Raw genomic sequence first — 7,704 nt, 5'->3', positions numbered from 1 at the left:
ATTGAACATTTTCACAATTTGTTCAATTGAACATTTCCATAATTTGTTCAACTGAACCTTGAACAAGCATTTTATTTCAACTTCATGTGATTTTCAATTACATATTGTACACTTCAAACAGCTGGAGAGGATTAGTTCTACAGTTGTGGCCACTGCATTCCTAGTTTCTCCTTGCATTAAGGTGGGTGTTATTAGGGTGGGAGGGTGTTGGTAAGGTGGGTGTTAGTAGGGTGGGAGGGTGTTATTAGGGTGGGAGATTGTTGGTAAGGTGGGTGTTATTAGGGTGGGAGTGTGTTGGTAAGGTGGGTGTTAGTAGGGTGGGAGTGTGTTGGTAAGGTGGGTGTTAGTAGGGTGGGAGTGTGTTAGTAGGGTGGGAGTGTGTTGGTAAGGTGGGTGTTAGTAGGGTGGGAGGGTGTTGGAAAGGTGGGTGTTAGTAGGGTGGGAGGGTGTTGGTAAGGTGGGTGTTATTAGGGTGGGAGGGTGTTGGTAAGGTGGGTGTTAGTAGGGTGGGAGGGTGTTGGTAAGGTGGGTGTTAGTAGGGTGGGAGGGTGTTGGTAAGGTGGGTGTTAGTAGGGTGGGAGGGTGTTAGTAGGGTGGGAGGGTGTTGGTAAGGTGGGTGTTAGTAGGGTGGGAGGGTGTTGGTAAGGTGGGTGTTATTAGGGTGGGAGATTGTTGGTAAGGTGGGTGTTATTAGGGTGGGAGGGGTGTTATTAGGGTGGGAGTGTGTTGGTAAGGTGGGTGTTATTAGGGTGGGAGGGTGTTGGTCAGGTGGGTGTTATTAGGGTGGGAGGGTGTTGGTCAGGTGGGTGTTAGCAGGGTGGGAGAGTGTTGGTAAGGTGGGTGTTATTAGGGTGGGCGTGTGTTGGTAAGGTGGGTGTTATTAGGGTGGGAGGGTGTTGGTAAGGTGGGTGTTATTAGGGTGGGAGGGTGTTGGTAAGGTGGGTGTTATTAGGGTGGGAGGGTGTTGGTAAGGTGGGTGTTAGTAGGGTGGGAGGGTGTTGGTAAGGTGGGTGTTATTAGGGTGGGAGGGAGTTGGTCAGGTGGGTGTTATTAGGGTGGGAGAGTGTTGGTCAGGTGGCTGGAAAGGTGGGTGTTATTAGGGTGGGAGGGTGTTGGTAAGGTGGGTGTTAGTAGGGTGGGAGGGAGTTGGTCAGGTGGGTGTTATTAGGGTGGGAGAGTGTTGGTCAGGTGGCTGGAAAGGTGGGTGTTATTAGGGTGGGAGGGTGTTGGTAAGGTGGGTGTTAGTAGGGTGGGAGGGAGTTGGTCAGGTGGGTGTTATTAGGGTGGGAGGGTGTTGGTCAGGTGGGTGTTATTAGGGTGGGAGGGTGTTGGTAAGGTGGGTGTTATTAGGGTGGGAGGGTGTTGGTCAGGTGGGTGTTATTAGGGTGGGAGGGTGTTGGTAAGGTGGGTGTTAGTAGGGTGGGAGGGTGTTGGTCAGGTGGGTGTTATTAGGGTGGGAGGGTGTTGGTAAGGTGGGTGTTATTAGGGTGGGAGAGTGTTGGTCAGGTGGGTGTTATTAGGGTGGGTGGGAGTGTTGGTAAGGTGGGTGTTATTAGGGTGGGAGTGTGTTGGTAAGGTGGGTGTTATTAGGGTGGGAGATTGTTGGTAAGGTGGGTGTTATTAGGGTGGGAGAGTGTTGGTCAGGTGGGTGTTATTAGGGTGGGAGGGTGTTGGTAAGGTGGGTGTTAGTAGGGTGGGAGGGTGTTGGTAAGGTGGGTGTTATTAGGGTGGGAGATTGTTGGTAAGGTGGGTGTTATTAGGGTGGGCGTGTGTTGGTAAGGTGGGTGTTATTATGGTGGGAGATTGTTGGTAAGGTGGGTGTTATTAGGGTGGGAGATTGTTGGTAAGGTGGGTGTTATTAGGGTGGGAGATTGTTGGTAAGGTGGGTGTTAGTAGGGTGGGAGTGTGTTGATAAGGTGGGTGTTATTAGGGTGGGAGATTGTTGGTAAGGTGGGTGTTATTAGGGTGGGAGTGTGTTGATAAGGTGGGTGTTATTAGGGTGGGAGATTGTTGGTAAGGTGGGTGTTATTAGGGTGGGAGATTGTTGGTAAGGTGGGTGTTATTAGGGTGGGAGTGTGTTGGTCAGGTGGGTGTTAGTAGGGTGGGAGTGTGTTGATAAGGTGGGTGTTATTAGGGTGGGAGATTGTTGGTAAGGTGGGTGTTATTGGGGTGGGAGATTGTTGGTAAGGTGGGTGTTATTAGGGTGGGAGTGTGTTGGTCAGGTGGGTGTTATTAGGGTGGGAGGGAGAGTGTTGGTAAGGTGGGTGTTATTAGGGTGGGAGGGAGAGTGTTGGTAAGGTGGGTGTTATTATGGTGGGAGGGAGAGTGTTGGTAAGGTGGGTGTTATTATGGTGGGAGGGAGAGTGTTGGTAAGGTGGGTGTTATTAGGGTGGGAGGGAGAGTGTTGGTAAGGTGGGTGTTATTATGGTGGGAGGGAGAGTGTTGGTAAGGTGGGTGTTATTAGGGTGGGAGGGAGAGTGTTGGTAAGGTGGGTGTTATTATGGTGGGAGGGAGAGTGTTGGTAAGGTGGGTGTTATTATGGTGGGAGGGAGAGTGTTGGTAAGGTGGGTGTTATTAGGGTGGGAGGGAGAGTGTTGGTAAGGTGGGTGTTATTATGGTGGGAGGGTGTTGGTAAGGTGGGTGTTATTAGGGTGGAAGGGAGAGTGTTGGTAAGGTGGGTGTTATTAGGGTGGGAGGGAGAGTGTTGGTAAGGTGGGAGTTATTAGGGTGGGAGGGAGAGTGTTGGTAAGGTGGGTGTTATTAGGGTGGGAGGGAGAGTGTTGGTAAGGTGGGAGTTATTAGGGTGGGAGGGAGAGTGTTGGTAAGGTGGGTGTTATTAGGGTGGGAGGGAGAGTGTTGGTAAGGTGGGTGTTATTAGGGTGGGAGGGAGAGTGTTGGTAAGGTGGGTGTTATTATGGTGGGAGGGAGAGTGTTGGTAAGGTGGGTGTTATTAGGGTGGGAGGGAGAGTGTTGGTAAGGTGGGTGTTATTATGGTGGGAGGGAGAGTGTTGGTAAGGTGGGTGTTATTATGGTGGGAGGGAGAGTGTTGGTAAGGTGGGTGTTATTATGGTGGGAGGGAGAGTGTTGGTAAGGTGGGTGTTATTAGGGTGGGAGGGAGAGTGTTGGTAAGGTGGGAGTGTGGCGGTACTCACTCAGATGTGCTTGTGGGGGGTTGAGCTTCATCTCTTCGGTCCCGCCTCTCAACTGGCAAAGGAGAAAAAAAAGGAAGAGAATTATATAATGACCGAAAGTAAAGGTGGTAAAGAGGAGACTGGAGGAGAAAAGAGGAGTGACTGAAATAATGGGGAGGGGGGCGGGGAGTATTCTGGTGATGGGGACCTTGGGGTACCGAGAGGGTAAGGGGGTGGGGTTTGGGTAGGTGGGGGCACCGCACGATGTAGGTAGGGGGGGATGTCTCAACTTATGGTGGAGATGCATGGGAGGGGGTGAAACTTTCACCAAGTGGAGGTCACTGTCCCCTCCACACCCCTCCTCTCCCAGCCCGTCTCCTCCCCTCCCCTCGGCCACATGGGGGAGCTACACAAACATTGGCAGAGGAACGAATTTTGTTTTTTGTAAGGTGTGAATGTGAAGTCTTTCGGTGTATAAAACCTGTTGAAAGGAAGATGTCGCCCCTGGAGAGGTAACGTTAGGTCCAGGAGTGTCTGGAAGAGGTGACGTCCAACAGGGGGGGGGACAAGGTGAGAGACTAAGGATTGTAAGAGCTGACTAAACTCCAAAGGCGCGTTAATCCAGCCATCAAACCCCCGGTTTATGAATGAAAAACACTTTATACACACCCTGTCCTCAGCCCAGGCTCGTTAAAGCAGCGGGCGTCCCCCCTCCCCCTCAAGGACTCTTATCATTCTTTTACGTATTGTGCATTAAAATAAGTTTGTTTTCATTGCCAAAATAATATTATTATAAGTTAAGTTCTATGTGCTTTAATATACCTACAATTTTTCTCTCATCTTTTATTTTTTTTCATGCTATGTAACTGTTATCATTTTTATAAATTTTGCAAGTATTTACCTACTTATAAGTTTCTTAGATTAAGGACCTGCCCGAAACGCTGCGCGTACAAGAATGGCTTTACAAGGCTTTACAAGAATGTAATTACTATACTATGTATCCTCACAATCCCAATGTACCTTCTTGTATATATATAAATAAATAAATAAAATAAATAAATAAATAGGTATAGGTAGTCATCGGTCAAGTTAGGTGTTTATGTTTATTTGACGATTATTCGTATTTGAAGTACTTGGGTGAAGCATTTACAGAGTTCGTTTCGAACAGAGGTCGTCTGCGAAACACTGTTCGATATATGTTCGAACATCATCAGTTGAGTCGTGTGTGTTTTTTATTCATAAACAGAGTTTTGGCGGCTGGATTAATGAGCATTTGGCCTTTGTTGATGAGGACGGGCTGTTACACACGACTCAAAACTTATTTCGTTCGAACGTTTATTGAACGTCACACAGTTCCTGTGTTCGAATCGCATGTCTGCAAATGCTTCACCCACATACTGTAAATGCAAATTATTGTCAACAGAAACAAAACTCCTAACACAATATGCCTTAATATTAATTTATATTTGAGAATTTGTTTAACTGGCAAAGACGTTTTCACCACAAACACAATCTCAATACAAGTACAGGCCCACTAAACATAAACATTAGCTCACTACAATTAAACATGCAGGTTCTCTACAAACACAGAGGCTCACTACACATAGAGGAATACTACACTATACTAGCATGTACACAAGCCCACTATACTACAGAGGAATTGACAGGGTAGATAAAGATAAACTGTTTAACACGGATGGTACGCGAACAAGGGGACACAGGTGGAAGCTGAGTACCCAAATGAGCCACAGTGACGTTAAAAAGAACTTTTTCAGTGTCAGAGTAGTTAACAAATGAAATGCACTAGGCAGTGATGTGGTGGAGGCTGACTCCATACACAGTTTCAAATGTAGATATGACAGAGCCCAGTAGGCTCAGGAACCTGTACACCAGTTGATTGACGGTTGAGAGGCGGGACCAACGAACCAGAACTCAACCCCCGCAAGCACAACTAGGTGGGTACACACACAGGCTCACTACAGACACAGAGCCTCACTATAATCAATAAGCACATCGGGTACAGATCAAATGATCCCATATCATTACGCACACGCCAACCTCTGGTTCGAGGCGTCCACATACAGAGGGCGCGACGACGTATTGTGCTTTACTAATAAGCTGAGATGTTAAGTACAGGATGTTACTCTAACCTATACTTAAATTCTACTACTCTTGATATGTCCGCTGGTCTACACTCGACTCTTACCGCACTCGATCTGTCCCCCGAAGACACATCCTGAATCTGGTCACCTGCCATTACTCACAAGAACTCCAACACCCAGTGTTTCATAAGTATTTTTACGGATATAGATGATGGCACTCAATAGCATTCTGACGTTATTTCAGTTGTTACCTTCCCCTCCCCCTCCCCCCCCTAAGCTATGTTACCTGTCATAGCTACCAAGAGGTGACCTCTGATGTCAACTGTTGCTTGAGCCGAACATCAGCATTGTGTTCCCTGACACAGTGAGGGTACTCACTCCCGGAGCACAACTTCGAGTCATCTGTCAGACCCGTGCACAGCTCTGAATCGTAGTTTTGAGCAGCGATGGTCTCAGGCGAGAAGTTTCTGTCCATGACAAGTAACTGGTGCTATGGACAGTCGAAAGCTTGTGCTTGACAATTGGTTACTTCCTGTTTGACAGTGGTCATCATGTAGACACTGTCGTCCTAGATTCACCAACGAGTCATCATCACTTGTGTCTGGTAAGTCACGTGGAGTAATCTGTAATATTTCTACCGTGTTTCATGTCATTCAGCTCTTGTGAGTACGGTGAACTGGGATCAGGATCTGTGTTGTGCAGCTACAGAACACAGTCTACACTTGTACTGAAAGTGCGCCGCCACAAATACACTCCTTGGTGGCAAAAGAATACATACACTTAGTGGAACTTGGTGTCACTATACACGGGAGGAATTACCGCAATGATGTGAGTATCAAGCAGCCTTAAGGAGCTGCAACGAAATACATGTTACTGTTGAAGCCTGCTGCCTCTCACCGCAATCCGTCCTCTTAAAAATTACGTCGTTATTACTATAACGACGTAAAATTACTATAACAAAAAATAGACCGTAATCTGAAAATGAAAAATAATTGAAAAAATGTGGATTTTTTTCGAAAACAGCAAGTTAAGGAACCCTGGTAGGTTAGGAAGGCAGGAAGTTCTCCTAAGGTTTCAAAACGTCATGAAAGCAGCCTAGGCCACAGGACCCAAACAGAAAACGGGACAGTACATCACTTTCTTGAGCCGATTCCATTTTAAATTACGTCCTTTTTTTTTTAACCTGAGTGCGCATACGAGCGAAAGCGACGTAATTTGTAAATGGACGGTTTGCTTAGCCAGGCAGCAGCGGGGCAAGAAGCCTGGAGAGCTTTCGTAGTGTAAACTCTTGCAGAGAACTCTGAAAACACCCAAACGGTAGACACAAAAGTGATTTGGCCATATTAATCATTTATCATCCTCAATGAATGTGTAATATATACTGAGGCGAGAAGTGTTTTGGTCATGAACTATTTCAAGAAAAAATGCTGTGCGCTTTAAGCTTTTAGGTCCAGGTCAACAAGGACTTTCTGCTCAACAGCACCCGTGTGACAATCTGCAAGTAGAACACCGGGTGGAGGAACCTATGGAGATACCATTTGCTTGCTCGTACATTGAGACCATCATGGCTTAGAAAAAGGACCTGTTTTGAACAGTTTCCTAAGTACTGTGTATATTTTGGGATGTCAAGAGGCGTACAAACTGTACCCCGCTACTGCTGTCCATCATCATTCCAGTAGTCTCATCCACGATCACGTTGGTGCAAGACATCCTGAGATCATCATCCCGATGACTGCGACAAGTCGGAAAGTCGATAAATTTCTTCTGAGACTTAAGGCTGAAGTCTGCCATACTACTTCAGATCAAACAGCCAACACTATAGAATCTGTTCCACCAATAAAACTATTCAACACGCTCACAAAACAAATCAAAGAGTCCTGAAAGACACCATTAACAAGAATGTGACCTCTACCAACACTAAAATATAAATAAAGCTTACAGTTAACTACAAGAACAAGGAGACATCCAATTTGCTCATGAACAACTCTCCCCACTAGTGAAACGCCATTGAAAAGACTAATGATTGATGAAGATTAAGCCACCCAAAAGGTGGCACGGGCATGAATAGCCCGTAAGTGGTGGCCCATTTGAGCCATTACCAGTATCAATAGATGATACGGGAGATCTGTGGAGGTGCGACTGCACCCTGCGTGACGGGAGATGTCTCCCGTCGAAAAGACTAATGTCATCTATGCCTTTAAATAGTCACTTGGGGGACTGTCAACCCCCAACGATTTCTTTCGAGGCGCCTGACAATGCAGAAACAAGGTCTCCATCAAAGAACACAATTTATATAAATGAACAAATCCACAAGGGCCGTGACGAAGATTCGAACCTACGTCCGAGAGCATCCCAGACGCTGCCTTAATCAACTGAGCTACGACATGGTCACAATTTATATACATAACCGGACCATTACCAGAGAAATCCTGACCAATAACTCTGAAATAATCGAGAGATACAACTATATT

The sequence above is a fragment of the Procambarus clarkii genome, chromosome 5, assembly GCF_040958095.1.
Source record: "Procambarus clarkii isolate CNS0578487 chromosome 5, FALCON_Pclarkii_2.0, whole genome shotgun sequence".
Classification (NCBI taxonomy): domain Eukaryota; kingdom Metazoa; phylum Arthropoda; class Malacostraca; order Decapoda; family Cambaridae; genus Procambarus; species Procambarus clarkii.
The sequence above is the reverse complement of the archived record's forward strand: the minus strand, read 5'-3'. Positions refer to the sequence as shown.